The 26,246-nt window shown below is 43.4% G+C and overlaps 1 protein-coding gene across 1 annotated transcript in view; it reads right to left on the minus strand.

The window, feature by feature from the left end:
* Positions 1-26,246, minus strand: part of LOC124775110 (ATP-binding cassette sub-family C member 4-like) — a 365,777-nt gene that overhangs the window by 297,663 nt on the left and 41,868 nt on the right. The gene's annotated exons all lie outside the window — the stretch shown is intronic.

The raw sequence follows: 26,246 nt of genomic DNA on the forward strand, positions 1-26,246 counted from the left end.
AAGTGTCGATCATGGTCAGAACTGTGTTCTGCGTAGTCGTGAGTGTATTGTGTCGAAGCTAAGTGAATTCGAACGTGGGAAAATTGTTGGTGGTCTTATGGTGAGTGCACCCGTAACCAAAGGAGCACAAGTTTTTGATGATTCAAGAGGTACCTTATCGAAGGCAAACCTCAAAGTTTTTATTTCTTGAGGTTTGAGGTTTGCCGATGACATTGTAATTCTGTCAGAGACAGCAAAGGACTTAGAAGAGCCCTTGAACGGAATGGATAGTGTCTTGAAAGGAGGATATACGATGAACATCAACAAAAGCAAAACGAGGATAATGGAATGTAGTCGAATTAAGTCGGGTGATCCTGAGGGAATCAGATTAGGAAATGAGACACTTAAAGTAGTAAAGGAGTTTTGTTATTTAGGGAGCAAAATAACTGATGATGGTCGAAGTAGAGAGGATATAAAATATAGACTGGCACTGGCAAGGAAAGCGTTTCTGAAGAAGAGAAATTTGTTAGCATCGAGTATAGATTTAAGTGTCAGGAAGTTGTTTCCGAAAGTACTTGTATGGAGTGTAGCCATGTATGGAAGTGACGATAAATAGTTTAGACAAGAAGAGAATAGAAGCTTTAGAAATGTGGTGCTACGGAGGAATACTGAAGATTTGACGGGTAGATCACATAACTAATGAGTACGAACTGAACAAAATTGAGGAGAAGAGGAATTTGTGGCGCAACTCGACTAGAAAAAGGGACCAGTTGGTAGGACATGTTCTGAGGCATCAAGGGAACACCAATTTAGTATTGGAGGTCAGCGTGGAGGGTAAAAGTCATAGAGGGAGACCAAGAGATGAATACACTATGCAAATTCAGAAGGATGTAGGTTGCAGTACGTACTGGGAAATGAAGCAGCTTGCACAGGATAGAGCAGCATGGAGAGCTGCATCAAACCAGTCTCAGGACTGAAGACCACAACAACAAACAACTTATCGAAGGTTTATTCAGCATACTGGGAAAGCGGAAAAACTTCATCCTCTAAGCCACAACACGGACGGAAATGAGTGCTAAGCGATCGTCACCGATAGTCTTTGAAGATTGTGACGAAAAACAAGTGGATGTCAGCTGAAAAAGTCACTGCAGAATTGAATCTTGCACTCTCCAACCCTGCCAGCACCAAAACAAGAAGTGGACACCATAGGCAGGGAATTGCACTCATCAGTAATGCAAATGCCCATACCAGGAAAGCGGATCCCTAAACCACGAAACCTGCCAGCACCAAAACAAGAAGTGAGCACCATAGGCAGGGAATTGCACTCATCAGTAATGCAAATGCCCATACCAGAAAAGCGAATCCCTAAACCACGAAACCTGGACTGTATAGCATTGGAAGAAAGTCATTTGGTCGGATGAGTCTTGTTGCACTCTGTTTCCAACTTCTGGTCGAGTTTACATCCTAAGAGTGAAACATGGCAGGGGTTCGGTGATGATTTGGGCAGCCATATCGTGGTTTCTCCACGGTTACTCTCTAAGGTCGCATTTCTGCTAAGGATAATGTGACCATTTTGGCTGATCAGTCCCATCCCATGGTAAAATGTTTGTTCCCTAAAGGTGGTGCTGTGTTCCAAGACGACAGGGCCCCTGTCCACACAGCTCGCAGCGTTCATGAGTCGTTTTGTTACTATAGACTGTCTCATCTTCCTTGGCCACCATAGTCAACGGATCTCAACATTATTGGGCCTTTATGGCCTGCTTCGGAAAGAAGGTTGCATGATCGCTATTCACCTGCATCATTGTTACCTGAACTTGCCACTATTTTCTTTTGCAGGAATAACTGTATAACATCCCCTTGAAAGTTATACAGGACCTGAATTTATCCATGATAATGTGTTGCGATTATAATGTTTCCATATTTTTGTCGGCCGTCTGGGACAAAGGGGGTTGGAGGGGGCAAAGCGAGTGGTTTCGATTCACTGCACACAGTGGTTCGTTCGCAGGCGACTTTCGATTCACTGCACACAGTGGTTCGCAGGCGACTCTTAAGTTCATCAAGAAAATCCATTGTGGTGGGGACTAGTTAGACGACAGTGAGCAGGTTCATGTGGATGCAAGTTTCGATAGTTGTGCAGAGTTGAAGAAACTTGCATAAGGCTAGGCGCAAACTGAGACGCGTATAGCGCGTGTGGTGCGACGCAGCGCAGCGCGCGTTTTTGTAACATCACAGGTTCAAATGGGACCGCGCAAATTCCGACGCGACGCGACTGGGACGCGACACGTGCCTGCGCCAGGTCTCAAAATGTTCAAATGTGTGTGAAATCTTATGGGACTTAACTGCTAAGGTCATCAGTCCCTAAGCTTACACACTACTTAACCTAAATTATCCTAAGGACAAACACACACACACCCATGCCCGAGGGAGGACTCGAACCTCCACCGGGACCAGCCGCACAGACCATGTCTGCAGCTCGGCTAATACCGCGCGGCGCGCCAGGTCTCGCGGCGTTGTGGTTGAGGCACAGTTTCTCGCGCCGCACGTCGCACGTGCTTCGCTAGCACCGTGGGAAATTTGAGGCGAGGAGCGGAAAAGTAGCGCGGCCATAATTATGCTCATATCGGAACGGCGCATATGTGCAGTGGTAGTATTGCCCATACGATAAATTTTGCCTTACTGTGTACTAAATTTTATTGCCTTTGGTTAGTGTTTCGTTTTTGGCCATTTAAACGCTCCAGCTTTCTTCGTTAGTACATTATACTTTCCTGCTATTTATATCTGTATAGATCTGTGGGTAGTGTTTCGTTTTTGGCTATTTAAACGCTTCAGCTTTTTCGTTAGTACACTAAACTTTTCTGTTATTTATATCTGTATAGGTCTGTTTTGTTTTTCTTCTGTCAAGAAAAATGCATACTTCAGTAACTGATGAGCCATTGGCCGCTGGAATTGTATCATATGCCTCCGCGATGTTTTCAGATCGCAAGAAGGGACATAAGGTAGTGAATAAGAACGTTAGGAATATTATAAAATCATCTGATTAAGAAGCAAGGTGGGAAAGTAAAACAAGTTTATCTTATCGCTGCCTAGTATGCTGGCGTATCTGTACGATCTGTTACAAAAATTTAGAAAGGGATAACCTCGACAGGTGTGATCCTTTTGTGCTATTGGTGAAAAGCGTCCAAGATCTGAAGAATAGAAGTCTCACTGTGATTGCTTGGATATATGGATGTAATAATGTAATACGACACACTGTACTACATGCCTGTGAACATCACATTTCCATTGGAAGCTAGAAACAGTCGAAAAGCAGTCACAAATAACAATGTTTTAATTGGTTCGCCGTGATGAGAAAAAGCATTTCAATTGTTACTTGCACATTATCAGCATTAATAAAGTAATTATACTACAGGCTACGCAAATGAAGAAAATTGTCGTTATTATTACGAAAGTAGGAATATCCTAAAAGAGTGTTAGGATTAGATATATTTAATTTGTTGAAATGTACTGCTGACAAAGGCAGATCTACTTTCATGACAATGTTTTTCGAACTCCAACTCACAAGGCACACACGGCTAGCTTGTGCATTCCTATCGCGCGCATTAGCGAGATGATGGGCACCTCGCCACGAAGCTGACATATAACGCTACAAGTAAGGCAAAAATCAAATATTTTCAGTGACTAGTTTCTGTAAAATCGTTTGAGACAGATAACAGGTTGCGTGCGCTTCGGTTCTGTCAGCGCAGATCGTCGCCAGTCGGCGCGCGCGAAGTATGGTGTACGCGTTGCAATATGCGCTGGACCCGCGCGGCCCGTGCGGCACGTGCGTGTCGCGCTGTAGTGTCGTGTCACGTCACACGTGCTGTACGCGTCTCAATTTGCGCCTAGCCTAAGGTAGACTAGCGTGGAAACCTGCATCAAATTTATCTTCAGTTTGGAACAACAACAACTGCACCAAGAATTGGCAATGTCGACAGCACACATTTTTAAATATCCTCTTACAGATAACTTAGAAAATGAACGTAGTAGACGACAAATTTATTGAAAAACAAATTTAATCAGCAGTTTTCTTTTAAAGAACAATGTTTGCACTCTTAACCTTTGAGTCCAAAGCCTGTTTGATCAATTATTACTTTGCCTTTCCATTTCAACATTTATCTGGATTGCAATAAGTCCCCAAAGCATTCCGTTATAAATCGTAACCGAAATAAAGAGTGCTTGAGCCTATAATGATACGTAATTGAATTACAGGCAGAGGTATTGATATTTGTTGGTTCGTTTTAGTATGCAGTTGATTCAGAACTGATACACTCCGGAACCATCGGCCTCGGTGTCTGACTGGCACACACACACATACACACACACAAACGCGCGCGCGCGCCCAAGCACGCACGCACTCACGTACAACAGACAGACATACACTGGTAGCAAAACTTAAGGGTGAAAGTAACTGTAACATGCTAGTAAGATAGTTCGATTGGACTTGGACCACACGTAGAAAGAACTGCTATGTTACACTATAGTACAGAAGACAAGATATGCACAATCCGATCAAGAGAAATGACACTTTTATTGAAAGGCAATAATTACACTGAAGTCACTGCGACACATGATGTCCCCTGGACATCACAAGAGGTGGGACACGGTTCTTAACAGGGTGTGTGACCACCAAAGGCGGCAGTACATGCTCTGAAACGTTCTCGCCTGCTGGCCACAAGGTTTATAAGGAGTTCTTGTGGTAGGGCACTTATTCCTCCAGCAGAGCGGCTGACAATTGTTGGATGGTCGTTAGTGCATGTAGACCTGCAACAACAATTCATCTTCCCAATGTTACCCACACGTGCTCGCTAGGATTTAAGTCGGCGAAACGGACAGGCGTTCTTTAACGCGGTCGCTCATTGTCGTCCATAAAACTGAAGTAGGGCCAAATGCACCCCTGGAAAGACTTGATACAGTGTTGCAATAACGTTGGTGGGTAAGTGTACCGAATTCAAATATCTGGAAGTCAGTGTGTCTATGCGGCACTATGCCTCCCCACGCTATAACACCAGGACCTCCAAAACAATTATGTTCGACAATGTTCGTGGGTGCACCTCTAGCCATATGAGGATACGACCAGCGTTTGGTGGCGCAGGTATTATCGTGTGGGAGACATAGTGCCGCATGGGCGTGCTGACCTGTACTCTCACTGGTTAATGTTATAGTGACACACCTTACCACTGTGCGTCTTTCCAGCGCTGCCTTCGGCCCTGACTTCATTTTTATGACTAACAATGCGCGATCGCATCGAACAGCGCCTGCCCATTTCCCCGACTTAAAATCCCATCGATCTCGTATGAGAAGCATTGGGGCGAGGCGCATCAACGAGCAACCAGCAGTTGTCAGTTTTGCTAGCGGAGTAACGGAACGCCCTACCACAAGAAGTCCTGACCAACCTGACCAACCTCATGGCCAGCACGGGAGCACGTTGCAGAACATGTTTTGTCGTCCATGGCGATCACATACCCTGTTAAGAACAATGCCTTGTCTTTTTTTTTTTTTTTTTTGTAATGTCCAGAGGACCATCATAATTCTGTCTGTCTCACTCGGTATTTCTCTCAATTACCTTCTGCTGCATTTCTTTCTATTTACGAGGTTTGGAACTTAAATAGTGGCAACTATTTATTCACAACCGATACAAAAGAGTTACATGTTTGCCCCTGTTTAGATTAGATTAGATTTACTTTCATTCCAATTGATCCGTAGTGAGGAGGTCCTCCAGAATGTAGAACATGTCAGAAAAACAACAATACACGACAAATATTTACAACTCAAACAAATAAGCTAATGTACCATTCCACAGGTCCCAAGTGGAATGATCGTCATTTTTAATGTACACTATATGAAAGAGTCATTTTACAAACACTAATGCACTGAATTTAAAATTAAAAAAAGTTTATTTACTTATTTATAAGATAATAAACGTGTAATACAACTACTATAATGAAACTTCCTAGCAGATTAAAACTGTGTGCCCGACCGACACTCGAAATCGGGACGTTTGCCTTTCGCGGGCAACTGCTCTACTATCTGAGCTACCGAAGCACGACTCACGCCCGGTACTCACAGCTTTACTTCTGCCAGTATCCGTTTCCTACCTCCTTCGAGTCTCTGTCGGGCACACAGTTTTAATCTGCTAGGAAGTTTCATATCAGCGCACACTCCGCTGCAGAGTGAAAATCTGATTCTGGAACTACTATAATACTTATTTACAATGAACACATTACTGCACTGAAAATTACTGCACTGAAATTGTGCAGAAGTTATATTGTACTTATATATATATATATATATATATATATATATATATATATATATATATATATATATATATATATATATATATACTCCTGGAAATGGAAATAAGAACACATTGACACCGGTGTGTCAGACCCACCATGCTTGCTCCGGACACTGCGAGAGGGCTGTACAAGCAATGATCACACGCACGGCACAGCGGACACAACAGGAACCGCGGTGTTGGCCGTCGAATGGCGCTAGCTGCGCAGCATTTGTGCACCGCCGCCGTCAGTGTCAGCCAGTTTGCCGTGGCATACGGAGCTCCATCGCAGTCTTTAACACTGGTAGCATGCCGCGACAGCGTGGACGTGAACCGTATGTGTAGTTGACGGACTTTGAGCGAGGGCGTATAGTGGGCATGCGGGAGGCCGGGTGGACGTACCGCCGAATTGCTCAACACGTGGGGCGTGAGGTCTCCACAGTACATCGATGTTGTCGCCAGTGGTCGGCGGAAGGTGCACGTGCCCGTCGACCTGGGACCGGACCGCAGCGACGCACGGATGCACGCCAAGACCGTAGGATCCTACGCAGTGCCGTAGCGGACCGCACCGCCACTTCCCAGCAAATTAGGGACACTGTTGCTCCTGGGGTATCGGCGAGGACCATTCGCAACCGTCTCCATGAAGCTGGGCTACGGTCCCGCACACCGTTAGGCTGTCTTCCCCTCACGCCCCAACATCGTGCAGCCCGCCTCCAGTGGTGTCGCGACAGGCGTGAATGGAGGGACGAATGGAGACGTGTCGTCTTCAGCGATGAGAGTCGCTTCTGCCTTGGTGCCAATGATGGTCGTATGCGTGTTTGACGCCGTGCAGGTGAGCGCCACAATCAGGACTGCATACGACCGAGGCACACAGGGCCAACACCCGGCATCATGGTGTGGGGAGCGATCTCCTACACTGGCCGTACACCACTGGTGATCGTCGAGGGGACACTGAATAGTGCACAGTACATCCAAACCGTCATCGAACCCATCGTTCTACCATTCCTAGACCGGCAAGGGAACTTGCTGTTCCAACAGGACAATGCACGTCCGCATGTATCCCGTGCCACCCAACGTGCTCTAGAAGGTGTAAGTCAACTACCCTGGCCAGCAAGATCTCCGGATCTGTCCCCCATTGAGCATGTTTGGGACTGAATGAAGCGTCGTCTCACGCGGTCTGCACGTCCAGCACGAACGCTGGTCCAACTGAGGCGCCAGGTGGAAATGGCATGGCAAGCCGTTCCACAGGACTACATCCAGCATCTCTACGATCGTCTCCATGGGAGAATAGCAGCCTGCATTGCTGCGAAAGGTGGATATACACTGTACTAGTGCCGACATTGTGCATGCTCTGTTGCCTGTGTCTATGTGCCTGTGGTTCTGTCAGTGTGATCATGTGATGTATCTGACCCCAGGAATGTGTCAATAAAGTTTCCCCTTCCTGGGACAATGAATTCACGGTGTTCTTATTTCAATTTCCAGGAGTGTATATATATATACAAATCAGTTGGTTCTACTGAGAAATTCATCAATGGAGTAGAAGGAGTTGGCCACCAATAAACCCTTTAGGCTTCTCTTAAACTGAATTTCATTGGTTGTTAAGCTTTTTATGGCGTTATTGTCCTTCGAAGTAGTCACCACCGTTATGTAGAACCCGTTGTCAGCGATGTGGAAGGCATAGTATACCGTTAGCAGAGACTGTTCTGTTGATGGTGCGAATAGAGCGGTCTAAAATTATGGTGATTCTCGTGTACGACTGTGATGGTGTTATCCTAACGCATTACGTTCCTCCACGGCAGACCGTCAATGCACAGTATTACTGTTCGTTTTTGGAGCATCACCTGCGACCAGCTTTGTGAAAGAAGCGGCGACTCTTTCTGCGCAACCCACCCATCATTTTGCACGACAATGCGCAGGCGCGTACAGCGCAATCTGTGGCTGTTCTGTTCGGTCGATGGGACTGGGAAGTACTGTACTATCCACCATACTCCCCGGATTTAGGTCCTGTGACTGATTTGATTCCGAAGATGAAGGAACCACTTCGTGGCATTCGCTTCAGAACTGTTCCAGAGATTCGACAGGCAGTAGACCGCTCCATTCGCGCCATCAACAGAACAGGCTCTGATAACGGTATACTACGCCTTCCACATCGGTGGCAAGGATTCTACACAAGGCCGGTGGCTACTTTGAAGGACAATAACAAGTGCAAACATGTAACTCTTTTGTATCGGTTGTGAATAAATAGTTTCCACTATTTAAGTTCCAGTCCTCGTATGATCCAACTTTCATCGAACTATGTTACTTGGCAGTGAGACATCACGTGAAGGCCACTTTCGTCCTTAAGTCTTGCACACCAGTGTATATGCATACACACTAGGCTTAAACAGTTCTGCCTGAGACATTTTTTCTCAGTAGCAAATTAAAATTAATTTCACTCCGCACCCAGCTCCAATTAAGCTTTTTAAGGGGCTTCATTTGGTGGTAAGGCAAACTCTGAAACTGGATTTCCTCTTAAGAATATTGCCAAATTGCAAACAGACTCTTAGCTCGCTCGGATGTTGCCTGACAAATACACGAATTTTAAAATAACCTGCCTTTTGCGCTTGTGAAACGTGAAAAAATGTTTGTATCCATTCGATATAAGCAGATAACAAAATTGTCCGACTGTGACGCACCTTATCGCCATACAAGAGTACCGAAGAGACTGAAACGGTGTTTCTCAGGGGTTGTCTTACGGACCAGTAAGATCCTCGCGACGCACTCCTAAACTCCCACGAAGAAGCAGCCCTTCACCTCTAAATAAAAAATACGAACTTAAAGTCATCGAAAATTAGGGCCTTCGACGGTATATTGAGACTAAAATTGAGAGTGCAGTCTATTTTGGAAGTGTAAAATCTTGCATCTTTTGTCCTGAATCATGTTTAATTCCCAGCTGTCTGGATGCTGCAGCACTGAAACGTAAATTGGGAAGCTAGCTAGTATTTAAACAGGCTTGAAAATGCAGAAAAAATAAAAAGGAAAGCAGTTAATGCTCGTGTTATTTATTTTTATTTCTGTTTCGTGGATACTGAAGGCGCGTTGTATTTGGTCAGACTCTTCCCGACGTTATCAGGGGCAGTCGGAACAGTCTTCCCACAGGATCTGGCGTATTGTGTATGATATTTTGGACAAATATCATGCAAAATTAGCAGTTTGCACTGCCTGAAAACGAAGAAGGTTACAAACAACTGAAAATCTGGATATCTACAAACGTGCGTCGGACACATGGCCACCGTAAGTCAAGTAAGCGGATAAGCACCTTCCAGTCTAACCCAGTTTTTGTCACTATAATACGAAGCAATGAACAACTGTTCTAAATAAAATACATTCACAGTGGATGCAACAAGGTTATTTTGTACAGAAAGTTCTGGCTGAAGGTTGTCTATACTCAGAAAACAAATTTACTGTTTTAAGTGCGAACAGCGAATCTGTATGGATTGCTGACCCTCGGAAACATGTCTATACTTTTAATTTCTGTAAAGTAGTTACCATTCTTCCCGATAATTGCTAAGAATAGTTAGGATCTGCATCATGCAATACACAACGGTAATTTTTTTATTTTGACATAAATAATATTAATACCTTTGTGTACTCATGATCTGTTGCTAAGAACAGTCGTAAACTACATCATGCAATACAATTATGCCAGTCACGTAAATAATAATAAGTCAAGTTCTTTACTGAATGATACAGTTCCTAATAGTTATGAATACTGTTCAATAGCACCTACACAAAATATTTTAGCGAAGAATTTTTATATCATGTAATAAGAGGCTCTAGTGAAAAATGAAATGCGTCTCCTATTTTACGTGTGCGAACGTAGCGAGTAATTTTCACTAAAAATGTGCCTTACTTGGACTTAACAATGGGACATCGTGACCTTCTTCTGTGACATTATTGCTACGCGTCTGTTTCATTGCAGACGAGGCACATTTTATTGTCATATTCTGTCTGCCACAGTTATATTCCCGCAAACTCCTACTCTTCGTGTGGTCTGTATTTTTTTTAATTCTGTGAGGGCCCTCTTTCGTGTTCGACGAGGACTGCACAGACGTTCCTGTGTAGTGAGGCGCCAGTGGAAGTAAGTGGCTGATTGCTTCCAAGAAAGTGAGAAGGTGGCCAGGATACCAGATCGAGACTTTCGCTTCTTTTATACAGTAGTCGCTACAAGAAACCAACTTTCACAATCTGATCTGTCAGCAAAATAAGAAAATCTGCTGTGCCCTTTCCTCATTGGTGATTGGTTCACGAAAGTTACAATATATTGGTGACAGACGTATGTCATGAGGGAGGACGAATTGTTGTGAGAGTTGTAAGGTGCCAAATCACAATTTTAGCCTGGTAAATGTTTATATCTTTTCTAGGACATCTAAGTCTACATGACTGCTCCGAAGTTGGCACTTAAATGCCTGGCGTCATCGAACCACTTTCACATGTTTTTTTACCGTTCCGCTCTCGAATAGCGAGAGGAAAAAATAAGAACTTACATCTTGCCGTGCGATCTCTGATTTCTCTTATTTTATTAGGATTAAGCATTCTCCCTAGATAGGCGGACGTCAACAAAAGATTTTCGGACTCGGAGGAGAAAGTTAGAGATTGAAATTTCGTGAAAACATCTCGCTACAACGAAAAACGCCTTTGTTTTAATGATTGCCACCGCAAATCGCGTATCATTTTCGTGACACTCTTGCCACTGTTTCGCGATAATACAAAATGATCTGCTTCTATCTGAACTTTTCGATGTTTTCCGTCGATCCTATCTGGTAAGGGTCCCATATCACACAGAAGAACTCTACCAGAAGAGGGATAAGCTTGGTGTGGACAGTCGCTTTAGTAGAGTTGTTGCATCTTCTGAGTGTTCTGCCAATAACACGCAGGCTTTGGTTCATGTTCCCGGCAACATTCACTAAGTGATCGTTCCAATTCAAGTTACTCGTAGTTATAATAAATAAAATGCGCAACTCATGATAGCTTGCTTGCTTGGCTCTGAGCACTATGGGACTTAACTGCTGAGGTCATCAGTCCCCTAGAACTTAGAACCACTTAAACCTAACTAACCTAAGGACATCACACACATCCATGCCCGAGGCAGGATTCGAACCTGCGACCGTAGTGGTCGCGCAGTTCCAGACCGTAGCGGGTAGAACCGCTCGGACACTCCAGCTGGCCCTGATGATAGCGTTGTAAGCCGAAAACAGGTTAACCTGAATAAATTAATCCTGTAGAACATAAGCAATATAATGCATTTCATTTATTATTATGTCGTTCTACCAAGAATCGACGGAAGAAGCACTGAATACTGTTCGTATTTGTTATCCCTAGGTACTTACTTTAACTGACAGCCTTTAGATTTATGTGATTTGTCGTGTAACAGAAATTTAACGTATTTCTTTTAGTACTCATGTTGATGAACTCGCACTTTTCATTATTTTTGGTTAATTGCCGCTCTTGGTACCACACGTATACCCTGTCTGCATCTTGTTGCATTCGGCTTTTATCTTCTGATGACTTTACTAGGAGGTAAATGACAGCACAATCGGTAAACAATTTAACAATAATATGAATGCTAAGCTTGTCTCGTAGTTACTTCGAGCATTTGAATAGACGGCGGTGAGTTTGTTAATCCTTGGATACGGATCTCTTAGACAGATAATGATTAAAGTCAACAATGTTTTGGGAATTCGCCCAACGCAGAGGTGATCCTTTTTGTTTCAGGACCGCATAAACTATTCGTGTTGGAGCAGAGGGGTACATCGACGGCCCTAAAATTGAAATATTATTTTACAAATTCTACCGGTTGTGCGCCAGGGTCCATCAAGGCTGGATTTCTGAAGAATAAGGTGCTGGAAAGATCGACAGATGCTGTTAGGCTTTTCAACATCTTCAGCGAGGTCCCTAGAAGCTTTATGTTTGTGCGGAAGCAATAATACACACAAACAATAATGATGAGAAGGCATCCAATCTTCCCACTTCTAAGGAACCCTAAATATGTTTCTTCCAACTATTTACGGAAACGCTGGAAAACCGGATGCGAAATACGGGATAGGGGCTGAAGACTCGTTTCCCGCGAGCACTTCAAAGTATACAGTTCCTCTGTTTCTGTTACATGTTTTTAAAAGCAGAGATGCCTTCTTGGGAGCCGTTATCGTGCAAAGACTCTATGATTATTAGCAGAAAAATATGAAGGTACCGTTTAGTATTTGTCAAAATAATCATTTTGTTTTACGTTCTGTTGGAGCCGCAGCGTAGTATACGTCGGTACTAGACATTATGGAAATGAATACTCCAAACCAGCTTTAATAAGTTAATGGTTTTTAATATTTTACACGACAGGCCTGTTTCGGCTTATTACCATTATCAAGTGAATTGCGAAATAACAATAGTAAAACTATCTGTTCGTACGTTGTGACTGTTTTATGTTTACGTTTGCGCTGGTACTTGCGTCTAGTCGGAAGTGGCGACCTTATTGCATCTATAGTAAACTGTTTCTGTCATGTCTCGGTAAGTATAATAGCTCTTGTAGTTATCGAAACATAAAAACACGTTTTTGTCAGATATTTTGACAGCATTTTAACAGTTCAGTATTTACTATGATGCTATATGTTTCCAAAGTATGTACAGCTTACCAGAGATGGAGTTACCTATCGTTGTTCTCATTTTCCTTTAAATTATGTCTACAGTCCGAAGCTCTTTCCATGTCCACGTTTGCATGCTAATATGTAATAAGGAACTGCGCTTCCATCTTCAGAAAACACAATTTCCCTTGTTTTACTACCCCCACATGTTTCGGAGAAGTTTCTCCAGCTTTTTATTTATTATTTTAGTATAACCTGTGCTCGCAAGTCTGTTTGGTATTTTCAGAACAACTGTAATTATTGCCTTCCACTGTGTAAGCTTATTAGTACATGTTGCTGTTCACAAGTCTGGTATTTGCAGTACAGCTATAATTATTGTCTTCCAGTATGTCATTTTTTGTACATCTCATGTTTTCGTGTTTCTACAGAGTGACTCTAGCACTCTCTGTTTTATTGTTTTTATAACGTTCATACAGTGAAACAGCGTGTGTCAATAAGCACAAAACGCGAGATTTACAAAAATTACATACTGGAAGGCAATAATTGCAGCTGTGCTCCAAATACCAAACAGCCTTGTGAACACCAATATGTAATAATAAGATAATAAATGAAAACTCATTGAAGATAGAGAAACTTCTCCGAAACATGTGTGGGTAACGAAACAAAGGAAATTGTGTTTGCTCGAGGCACAACCACGTTTCCTTATTACATATATGTCAAAACTTGAAACCGTGAACCAAATCAGGACTCGAAACTTAATACTTGCTATTAGAGGCGAGTCTATCAATTGAATTAGCTGAATGTACATCAAGGACCGACTTGCAGCATAAACTTGCACTCTGACGTCTCCCTTCGATCTAAATAGCGAGCTAGCGAAGGTATAATTGGTGGGCCTGTCCCTGCTAAATTTTCGTTCCAGGATCTTCAGTAAACTCAACGTATTAAAGATAACTAATTTTTCGAAGTGAATAAGGCGATATGTATTTTAGTGAGAGATCGGAGATATGTCAGTGCAGGAACTGCTTCACAAGACTGCCAATAAGGTCCGAAAACATCAACGAAGGGAAAGTAAAGGTCATATGCATTATTCCAGGATCTCGCACGTGTTCGGTGGAAATTTTCGCTATCTGCGGTGTGGGAAAGTATATCTAGAGTTCAGACTGTCTAACTGTTACACAATTGTGTCCACCATAAGAGCAAACCACTCGTAACAAAAGTATTGATCCACTGATTAACACTTTATTTATATTATTCGGGAGGTACAGTGCTCTAATTCCTGTCCGCCCATTATGATTTAGTTTCTCGCAGAGCGTGTACATTATTTCGTGGAACGGACCGGCTGGTTCATACAAAAGGCCTACGGTAGAGACATTGCGCCATCTCTCTCCAACTGAACTTCTGATTACTCTCAAATCTAACAAATCGACGCGAAGACGGGTTCCAATCTTTCTTATTTCCTGAGAATTTCAGACGCTATACTAGCGTGAAGAGGTGCAGACCAAAGACCATAACAACAATGAACAGAGATTGAGATGACGGAAAAGGACCAACACAACGTTATAAAAATAATTAGCTTGGGATTTGTCATTCACTTCCAGTTGTTGTGACATCAGGAAGCAGATTCGTAAGAAATAAATGTCCACGCATTTCCAGCAGAGAGTGACTTAGTACTTATTCCATTCGTTGTAATTGTTTGGAATTTTATTCCACGAGTGAGCGGCAGCTCATAATCCACTTACCAAGCGAGGTGGCGCAGTGTTTAGTACATTGCACTCACAGACGGGAGAACGGCGGTTCAAATCCGCGTCCGGCCATCCAGATTTAGGTTTTCCATGATTACCCGAAACCGCTCCAGGCAAAGGCCGGGATGGTTCCAATAAAAGTGCTCAACCGATTTCCTTCCCCATCCTCCAAACATTCCGAACGTGTGCTCAGTCTCTAACGACCTCGATGGTGTGACGTTAAACCTAACCTTCCAGCCTTCCTTCATAATTCAAGTGGCACGACATTGAATGTTCACCACTGATTACAGTAACACAGATTGCGTCTCCGTTCCGCGCTAGATGTGAGAGCATTATATGGACTGACGAATGAGATTATAGCAGTTCACTGACGTGTATGGACTTGGAAAATGCTAGGTGAATGTTATCAAAGCTCATTGTTCCCATTGCGAAATTTCACAAAGAAAACATTATGCAATGGGCGCGTTTCTCGTGGTTTGGTCGTCGTTCACTAGTTTTTATTTGTTTGAACCGCGAATTCCTTTGTCTTATCAAGTAATATATTGGGCAGCTCGTAATCTTAACGGCGTAACAACAGTTTACAACTGGCCCTTTTCATAACCGAAGGATTGTTTCTTCTCGAATAAAGGACGTCATAACGGAGTGACGTGTTGACGTGACTGCACAAAACAGAAAGGCCCGCTAAGAGTTTTGATTTATTTCAAGTTAAGCCTCTCCGCAAGCAAGCCCAAACGTTAAGCGTTAAGTAAAGAGACGAAAAGAAAGAAGCGAGAACACTGTCCAGTGCGAGTCAACTGTAACAATAGCTACGGCAATTTATTTCATTACAGGTGACTCGCACTTGGTTGTGCTCCCGTTTCTGGTAGTGTTTTTATACTATTTTTATTTCAATGAGCGGGTAGATTGCTGGCTTGTCCCCATGCACGCCAATTACCACTTGAAAATGGCATATCAGCTGAGACTGGCCGATAGTAGAAAACGAGCAATAGTTACAGCGGAAGGTGGAAATGTTGTAATTTCACAAAACTTTGTACAACTGCGGTACCTGCCCTAAGAAATGTAATCGACTTGCGTTATAATTGTCTTGGTTTCCTCGTGTTGTCCGTTCAGAAAGTTGATTGTCGTCGGTTGAGAAACGCTCTTGCAAAATAAAACTGACCCGGAAAATATTTGTAGTAGGACCGAGGAGGGGGGGGGGGGGGTTAACCCTTCTTAATGAACATCATCGAAGATGTTGGAAATGGCCAACGTCGATGTCACTGCAGCACTATGCACGATTTATCAAATTCTGAGACACGTTAGGCAGCACTGTCTGAGGGATGGCAGCAATAATGTTTACGGTGTTCTGTCGTAGCTCTTCCAGTGTGTGAGGATTATTTGAACACCCATGACAATTCATTCTGCCCCGTAGGTAAAAGTCGCAACGAAACAGGTCAGCCGATCGAGGTGTCCACGAGGTCGCACTGCCTCTCGCTGACTGTCGTCTCGACATCTAACACCTCATGCACTCGCGACAGTATTGTCAGGGAGGTGTGTGCTGTTGCCCCGTCTTGCTGAAATCATTCATACAGCTCTTCTATGAGGTGATCCACATATGAATTAAACAGTTTCTGGACGTACCAGTTAGCATCAACAGTTTCGTGAAAGAGTCGTGTTACGATGCGAACACCAGACGTTGCGCCTCAAACACTAATCTTCAAGTTACGCAACCATTTTCGAAGTACTGATGACGACTTTCTGACGGGTAACAGCGCATGTTCTGTGAAGTCTGACACCCTGAAATGCCGAACAAGGCCTCATCAGAAGAAGATAAAAACGAGTATCCGTAAGTCCTGACTTCACTTCACTCAGAAATCACCGACAGGACTCAACACGCAAAAGTTTGCCTGGACGCTGTGACTCATGTACAACAGTAAGTAAGTCAAAAATACCGATGCAAGGCCTATTTGGTGGTGTTCGACGCGACGATCTCGTAGTTCCCACTTGCAAACATAAACGGCGCTGAGACTACCTCGGGCTTTGACCCAGGCATTCCTTCGTTTGAGCAATGTTTCTGGTGTTCGAACTCTTTTCGTATAGTCACTGTTTTTATTCGCTACAGAGCCCGTTTCGCGCCAGTCTAAGTTTCGCATTGCCTGAGGTTTTACCAAAACATCTCCAGTCTTGTAAGCAAATACACTCTACGACAAAATAGGAAAACGACGTACAACGAAGGAATTACCTGACTGGGACTAACATCAGTAGATGAGGTGTGTATGTACAGGCAAACAAATGTTTAAAATTTCAGAAAAAAATTGGATGATTTATTCTGGAGAAAGATCTTCACAAACTGAGCAAGTCAATAAAGCATTGGTCCGCCTCTGGTCCTTTCCAAACCGTTACTCGGTTCTCCAATTAAGAACGCTTTGACCATTATTTGCACGGCTCTCCAACCACCGAGGGATTTTGACGATCTAACGCGCCAACTGGAGAAAAATTAACTCGATATCCCTCAGGAGGACAATCTATCAATCATCACCAAGCCGAGTAACCACTTGCATAAGGGCTAGAGGTGGACCAACGTGTTACTGACTTGCTCGATTTGTGGAGAACTTTCACCTGAATAAATCATCCAATTTTTCTGAGATTGTAACCACTTAACCATTTGTTTCTGTATATATGTATATCACATCTACCCCGATTTCTGTCCCATTCAGAAAAGCCCTTCGTGCTGCGTTTTTTGTTATTTTTTTTGCCGTTTTATCGTGACCACCATTTTGGGTGGCAACAACCGATTGGTGCGTCTAAATTACGGTTTCCAGCATTTTCTGTGATGGACAGTTCTCCTGTTCATTAAGAAGGATCAGTCTTATAAATACTCGTTTTTTCCGGGACACTTTGATTTTGTGCACCGTGTACTATCTCTGTACCTTGGCTTCGCAGACTACTGGTTTTCTATCTCAGAATGGTCAGTGGAACTTCTCTCGTTCCTTGTTACAGGAGTATTTTTGCTCACTTTCAGAAAGTATCGCTGCCTTACGGGAACATGGCCTTGTTTTCTGTAGAATTCTTGCAGCTACCTCTAATGCCTCTCCAGAACAAGCCCCCTCCTCCTCTCCCCGCAACCCTCCCCCTTCTGCTTCCCTCCCCCACCGCCTCCCGTCCCGTAGGGCTGACGGGCACGCGGCGAATATATCGCCATCAATCATCCACTCGCCCACGCGTCAGACGTCAGACGTTTACTCAGATATCACGTCCGGTAGGTAGCATCATCAGCGCTATTCTTCTGGAATATGAAACGAGATAATAAATGCGTTACCAGACTGGTGCAGTGGTGAAACACTTCAGCAGCCCACACTAACATCTGTTATTTGTCAAGGGTATTAAATTTACATTATTTTTATTTAATAAGCCTGAAAATCAATGCTCTTATAAAATTAAAAGCAAAACTGTTGTTTTCAGAAAGCTGATGCCTTTGTGCTATCTAATTGTTGTTCATACTTTATGACACAGTTAACAATTGTACTCGTGACTAACGACTCCTGAATCATATCAGTAATTACATACTGTATTTATAGTGAACATTGTTTCCTACAGTGGTGGAAGACGTCTGTAATGCAGAGTCCAAATGTTCAAACACTTCCTACCAGGGGTAACTCAGTTCCACATTTCTAGAGGTTCTCAGTATCCTACTGTATGTCTGTCGACAAAGTTTTAAAACATTCTTCAACTAGAACAGAGATCTTTACTTTGCACTTTAGAAAAAGTTGCGAGCTCCATAAGTAAATTCTGATGTTGTCGCGTGCAAAAAAAAAAAAAGGTTCAAATGGCTCTGAGCACTATCCGACTAAACTCCTGAGGTCATCAGTCGCCTAGAACTTAGAACTAATTAAACCTAACTAACCTAAGGACATCACACACATCCATGCCCGGCGCTCGGCTCCAGACTGTAGCTCCTAGGCCACTCCGGCCGGCTGTCGCGTGTATCGTAGTTAATCTGAAGCTGACTTACTGCTAATCGTTAATAATATTACCTGCAGTTTACAGGTATGCAGATGTAGCACTACCAAGATACTTGAAAAGTAATAAGCAGAATACTAAACCTCACCTAGTTATCCTCATTTAATTTTCATGACTTTTTCCCCGAACTCATTAGGTGAAAACGGGGACAACTGTTTCAAGAAGCCCAAGGGTGATTTCCTCGTTCAAACTCATCTAGTACAGCCCATAATGACCTTGATTTCGTTAAACTGTTACCTTTTGATCTTCTAACATTCTGGATGAACTCTGTGTGACACATTCGCTCATTAACTCAACATGAAACGGTACCTTTACTTCAGGAAAGGAGAAATTAAAACATGCAGAAAATATCAGCACTTACTTCCAAAAGCGAAGCAGTTTGAACCGGTTTGTTTGATAAGCGTATCAATGAGATGACTTCATTTCTGTTCCCTCTAAATACAGAGGAATTCTCAATATGGAATATGTCTACGCCGTAGCTACCTATAACTGTTTGTGAGACCTCGAAAGCGTTGTTATTAGTCTCCAACTGCATAAGATTGGTCACGGTAAGATTTAGAGCTAGTCTGGCTTCTGTGAACCAGTAATAAATTCATTTTGCCATTATCTTTGCTGCGTGCGGTAATTCTACTCGACAGCCTCAGCCTTTCATCTGCAGACTCTGTCACATCCACAACTCCTTATTGCGGCGAAGCATGCTACAGAGCAAAGCCCAGAAACGGCGGACATAATCTCAAAAATATTTCGCTTGCAATAAACACGTTCATTCGCCAGCAGCCAATTGTTTCACTGCTGTGTTTAAGAAATAAAATGAGTTGGTTGGCCAAGTTGATGAGGCTTGTTTTATGATCGGTATTAAGTACCCTACTTCGTAAAAAGGTGCAGTACGGTACTGGGAAACACGTATTTTACGTATTCCTGTGAACACAGAGACAGAGAAGTTGCGAAATTTATCAACATGAAGCCGTGGCAGGTAAAGAAATATCTACGCTTAAACAGTCTTTCACCCTGGGACGACATTTTTGTGTTGCAGTTAACATAAAAATAGGGACGTCACTGCAACGAACCATCTAACGCTAGCGTATGAGTACCAAGACGCTAAAGTCGGTGACCAATAACACTGTAGAGAGCGGACATTACCATGGTGAGCAAGATGAGCTCAAATTAGCACAAAGCCTGAGTAGTCCAGAATAACAACACATCTGAGTTACCTTTTGCTCTCTTAATGCTGACGCACTTGCTTTTAACTTCACCGACAGCTCTTTCGAATTTTCTGTCTCTCCTTCCTACAATCATTTCTTTTTCGATTTCTTCACACTTTTGCTGCCGCCCTTTCACTTTAGCTTCTCTGTCGTCCCCATTGTGTTCATTCCTAATTGACTCAATACACTGTATTCCTATCTTTTCCAGAACATTTTATATTTCGCGCTTTCATCAATCAATTGATGTATTTCTTATACTGTCCACGAGTTCTTCTCAGTTACCTTCTCTGTATCTATAGTAGATTTGTCTGCGCAGCTTCTGTGATTCGCCTTTTAGGGATGGTCATTCGCCTACAACAGAGCTCCTGCTGTGATATTGGTTATAGCAATATCTATAGCCTCGTAGGGCCTAAATGCACATTATCATTCTTCAGTACTCTTAGTATCCCATTTCCTTAAACATTAATTCTCCGTGGTGATTCTCTTAAAGTTTAGCCTACTCTAGATCATTACTAAATTCTGATGTGAGTCTATGCTGTGTAATGTTCCTGGGTACATCTTACACTCCAGCATTTGGTTTCAGGAGCTGTGTTTAACCATGATGTAATCCAACAGGTATCTTTCCATGTTTCGACGCATTTCCCAAGTACATCTCCTTCACTTTTGATTCTTGGACAGTGTACTTGCTATTGATAGCTGAAACGGACTGTAGAACACATGTAGTCTCTCTTTTCTCTGGTTCCTACTGCCGAGCCCGTAACTACCGTAACTCTCCCTTCTATTCCTTCCCCTGCTGCAGCGTTCTAGTCGGCCATGATTACTGTATTTTCATCTCCTATTTTCTCTTCATCATCTGTTTGTTACTATTTGCATGAGTACCTGAACTGACATCGGTTTGCTGTCGATTCTGATAGAATAATCCCGTAACTGAAAGGTTCATAGTAACTCACTCACTGCACTACATATCTCTCCGTGACAAATTCTACGCCCGAAACCATTTTCTGCTGCCGTTGATGATGTCCATCATTCATCTGACTAGAAATCCTAATCTTATTTCCAATCCACTTTACGGATTCCTTTGAATTTTCCTTTTGCATGTTTTCTAGCGTACCTATCAAATTCAGGCATCTTGACATTCCATGCTGCGATTAGTAGAAAGTTACTGTTTCGTGGTTTTTCGATGCTTTGATTATGGTTACATATCTCTTGACAATCTCTTCCAGGAAATCCTCATGGTGGTCTAATCTGGGACTGAAACTTCCTGGCAGAGTAAAACTGTGGATTTGATCGAAACTCGAAGTCGGTACCTTTGCCTTTCGCGAGCAAGTGCTCTACCACCTTAGCTACCCAGGCATGATTCACAACCTGTCCCCACAGCTTTACTTCCACCGGTACCTCATCTCATACCTTCGAAACTTCAGAGAAGCTCTCCTGCGAGGGGTGCATGAATATCACTACTGGAAAAAAGGTGTCCTAGTCACACACGTTCCGCAGGAGAGTTTCTGTGAAGTTTGGAATGTAGGAGATGAGGTACTGTCGGAAGTAAAGCTCTGGGGACAGGTCGTGAGTCGTTGTTGGGTAGCTACTAAAGGTGCCAGAGCACTTACCGTGTAGGGCTTAGATCCCGAGGTAGAGTCTCGCAGTTTTAATCTGCCAAAAAGTTTCATATAAGCGCACACTCCTCTGTAAAGCGAAAGTTGGAATCTTTTGACAATGCAGAGGTCATCATGATACTATTGCAATTCTCATTTCTGTAGACTTACGCTACATGCCCTTAATGCGGTAGTTCCCATTGCCTGCATCCTCATGCCGTTGATCTACAATGGCTCTGAGCACTATGGGACTTAACATCGAGGTTATCAGTCCCCTAGAACTTAGAACCACCCAAACCTAACCAACCCAAGAACATCACACACATACATGCCCGAGGCAGGATTCGAACTTGCGACCGTTGCGGTCGCGCGGTTCCAGACTGTAGCGCCTAGAACCGCTCGGCCACCCTGGCCGGCGCCGTTGATCACTTCTGATTCTTCCACCATTAATGGTAGCTTCTTACCCCAAGGGCAAGAGGAGGCCCTGTACTGATATCCGCCCATTTTGCAAGATGAACGATAATTCCTTCTTCCGGATGTCTTTGAGCGCCATTGTTGATTATTTTAATTCAGTGTCTAAGCAGTGACTAGTGCGGAATCCAGGACCCCGGACATTTTGATTAATAGGCAAACACTGTACCCCAAGACCATAGCGTTGTTGTTTATGTAGTACGAAGAGCTAAATAAAAAATTCTAGTACCTTTAAATCGTTGTTATTAGTTTGTAAATGCATAAGACAGGTTTTGATAAGATTAAGAGCTAATCATATTTCCGTGAAGCAGTAACAAACTTATCCTGCCATTATCTTGACTGCCTCCGGTCACTCACCCCGACAGCCTCGGTCATTCATTAGCGGAAATCAGTCGACAGGACTCTGCCATATCCACAACTCCGTAACGCAGCAACGCATTACTAAAGTACAAAGCAAGGAAATGACTAAGTAGTCACTGAGATACTTTTCTTTAGAAGTTGTATTTCATGCTGTATTCGAGAAAGCCGATGACCTCGTTGGCTGGTTTATGAGGCGTATTTTGTGATGTGGTAGAGATAAGCGTTCCATTTCGTATTGAAAGTACAATACACTGCTTGAAGATTTATGTACTCAACGTATTCCTCTAAATATGAAATTTAGGAAAATGAAGCGGCAGTAAAAAGGAAAAAGGCCCATTCGCGTGGAGGAGGAGGAGACTAGTGTTTAACGTCCCGTCGAGCACAAGCTCGGATTAGGGAAGGATGGGGAAGGAAATCGTCCGTGACCTTTCAAAGGAACCATCCTGACATTTTCCTGAAGCGGTTTAGGGAAGTCACGGTAAACCTTAATCAGGATGGCCGGACGCGGGTTTGAACCGTCGTCCTCCCACTTGCGTGGGTGACGTCGCTATCAGAAATGCAACCATAACAGATGTCATTATCCGAATCCTGATGGTGAAAACGTTTTCATTAACACAATCTGGCTGCGAGGGGTACCGTTGGTAAACATTGGACTGTGTTTCATTAACATCCAAACGTTTGCATAGTATTTTTATGAGTGCGAGTGCAGTACTCTCTTGATAGTGAGCTTCCGTCGACTGGTGAACACTGAGTTCTCTTGATCCACTAAAGCTTTTCAGAAAGACTGCGCCCTGTACAACATCCGGTTTCCGTCCTCTTCCACTCATTCTATATACAGGATGACAATTATTGAACTATATGAAATAAAATCGTCATGACTTCTGAACGGTTCGCGGTAGGACGTTCAAACTGCACGATTAGCAGTGTGGCATAATGGGAATTAATACGCGCATGCGCACACGCGTTCTTGTTGTCGGCCATTTGCAAGTGAAACTGTCACGTTGCAGCGTGCCTAAGCGTATAGCGCTTGTGAACACCTACTATGCGAGCAATAGTATAGCCCACCTGCGGCTCAAAGGAAGTTTGCAACCGAGTTCAAGCTGAAGACAACCGGTCAAAGAATGCTAACAATCAAGAATCTGATTCACAAGTTTGAGAGAATGGGTTGTGTTCGTGTTGGCAACGTCGGTCGTCCAACTAGGGTGAAAAGGCCTGAAAACATCGAGAACACACGCGCTGTTTCAAACCAGCCCTAGGAAATGAGACACTGCAACAAATCGATGTTGAGAACCTGCATCTCTTTCCATACAAAATTCAAACTCATCAGCCATTAAGCCCCAGGGTCATGGAACAGCGGTTGTGTTTCGCGAACACTATTTTCCACAGAATTGACGAACAGGACTTTGTTGTGAATATGGTTAGGTTTAGAGACAAAGCCCAATTTAATTTGGATAGGTTCGTCAATAAGCAAAATTGGCGCATTTGGGGGACCGAGAATCCTTATTTCGCGATCGAGAAAGCTCTTCACTCTCAAACGGTGACTGTGTGATGTGCAATGTCCAGTCACGATATTCCTTGTCACGGTGACTACCGAATGGTACGTGAAGGTTTTGGAATCGCTATTCGTCTGCACCACATTATCGCCAACGATGGCAGGCCTATCGAACATGTCATAAACTAAATCGGAATATCTGTAGTGACGTTTACATGTTTAATAAATTGTATGTACACCGTAGGTTGTAACTAATTTCCCTTTTTTCATATAGTTCAATAAATGTCACACTATACATCTATACGATCCGTAGGCCTACACACTACTACACTGTGAAAACGATTGTAAAGTACAAGCACATGCAGAAGACGCTTGTTTGGCACTTGACCGACAGGTCGCAAGAGTGTAATGGTTCAAATGGCTCTGAGCACTATGGGACTTAACTTCTGAGGTCATGAGTCCCCTAGAACATAGAACTACTTAAACCTAACTAACCTAAGGACATCACACACAAGTCCATGCCATAGGCAGGATTCGAAACTGCGACCGTAGCGGTCGCGCGGTTCCAGACTGTAGCGCCCAGAACCGCTCGGCCACCCCAGCCGGCGAAAGAGTGTAATGGCAAGCAGCCTGCAACGACGGCTCGTCAAGCAAAGTAACAAGAAATTTCCGACTGATCCATATTCAAAGCTACTAATACTTTCCGATTGGCATCGGTTTTAATCACTGCTCGAATTTTTGGTTTCTGACCAGTGTGTTGCTTCGATATGATATCGGAAGCACTGTGTAATCTCTTGGGCTGTGTAGCTAACACAGCAACCGCCTCCTTCGCGTCCCGTAAGGGCCCATGTGTGCGCTCTACCACGCCGACATAACATCTGAACATGGAGCTCGCTCTCAGCCGTTTATCATCAATAACTGGAGGACTGCCATCCAAGGAGAAGTACTGGCAGACTTGTGGCACGTGGACACTAAGGGCAATTGCCGCAGCTGAGCGTCATTTTTAGCGGGCGTCTGTTGTTATTCTGTCAACTTAAAAGGGCAGTCAAATGGAAACGATACTTGGAAAAAAAGGGAGCAAACTGTTCATTATTTTGGAACCGCGTGACTGCTACGGTCGCAGGTTCGAATCCTGCCTCGGGCATGGATGTGAGTGATGTCCTTAGGTTAGTTAGGTTTAAGTAGTTCTGAGTACTGGGGGACTGATGACCACAGCTGTTAAGTCCCATAGTGCTCAGGGCCATTTTTGTTCATTATTTCAAAAGTAATCCCCATAACACTTAATACAGTTATCCCATTATGAGACAAGATGCCTTCACGGAAAATGTTTGGGGTTGCCTACAGAACCAAAACTGCACGAGGGCGTGTTGAAAAGTAATGCCTCCCATAATTCAACCCAATTTTTAATATGAAAACTCTTAAAGCTTTTTAAGTAAAACAAAGATTATTAACATTCTAAATCCTTATTCCTCATTTCTACATGTTTATTTCTCATCAAAGTCACCTTGACTGTGAAAACATTTCTCCCAACGAGAGGCCAGTTTGTTGATACAGTCAATGCAGAACGTTTGATTTTGTTGACGGAGCTACAACATCACCTCTGCTTGCGCCGCTTCATCACCACGAACATCGAGTCCTCGAAGGAGTTCTTTAAGTTTTGGTAATAGATATAATTCGGATGGGGCCAAGTCTGGACTTTATGGAGGATGATCAATGACAGTGAACTCTAGAGGTCGTCGGATCGTTGTCGCTGCACTCGTCTGCGGTCTGGCATCGTTACGCTAAAGTGGAGGCTGCTCCACGTGTGGACGAACTCATCGAATTCGGAACTTGATCACAGCACGCTGTTTCGCACGGACTGATATATTTACGTTGCATACCGCCGTGTTACACACTCCAATTTTGAGGCCTCTAGTGGCAGAGGTCTGAAAATATGCAGACATGAAGAACAAAGATGTAAAATGTTAATAACGTTTGATTTATTTAAAAATCTTTAACTGTTTTCACAAAAAAATTCGGAGGTACTGCTTTTGAGCACCCCCTCGTGCCCAGGGTGCAGCACTTCGTCCGAAGAAAATCAACGGCCATGAATGAATGTGTTCCTTCAGGGACCCAAAAATATGGAAATCGCAAGGGGAGAGATCTAAACTGTATGTAGGATGTGTAAGGGCTTATCAACGGAACTTCTGCTGCGTAGTCGTAACAACCTTTCCAACATGTGGGCGGGCACTATCCTACAACAGAATGGTGCTGTTCGTCAACATTTGTAAGCATTTGGTGTCAACGGAGGGAATGACCGTCTTATCTCACAGTATGATTAATGTATTAACGGTTTTGGTCACTACTTTCGAAATAATAAACAGTTTACCTACTTTTTTCCACCTGTTTCCTTCGTCTTGACTGCCGTTTTATACATGCTCGAGAAGCACGTCGTTTGGATTTGGTATACGACTGTCCCGGAACTTCGCCTGCTATTTGT

Source organism: Schistocerca piceifrons, chromosome 2 (genome assembly GCF_021461385.2).
Source record: "Schistocerca piceifrons isolate TAMUIC-IGC-003096 chromosome 2, iqSchPice1.1, whole genome shotgun sequence".
NCBI classification, from domain to species: Eukaryota; Metazoa; Arthropoda; class Insecta; order Orthoptera; family Acrididae; genus Schistocerca; species Schistocerca piceifrons.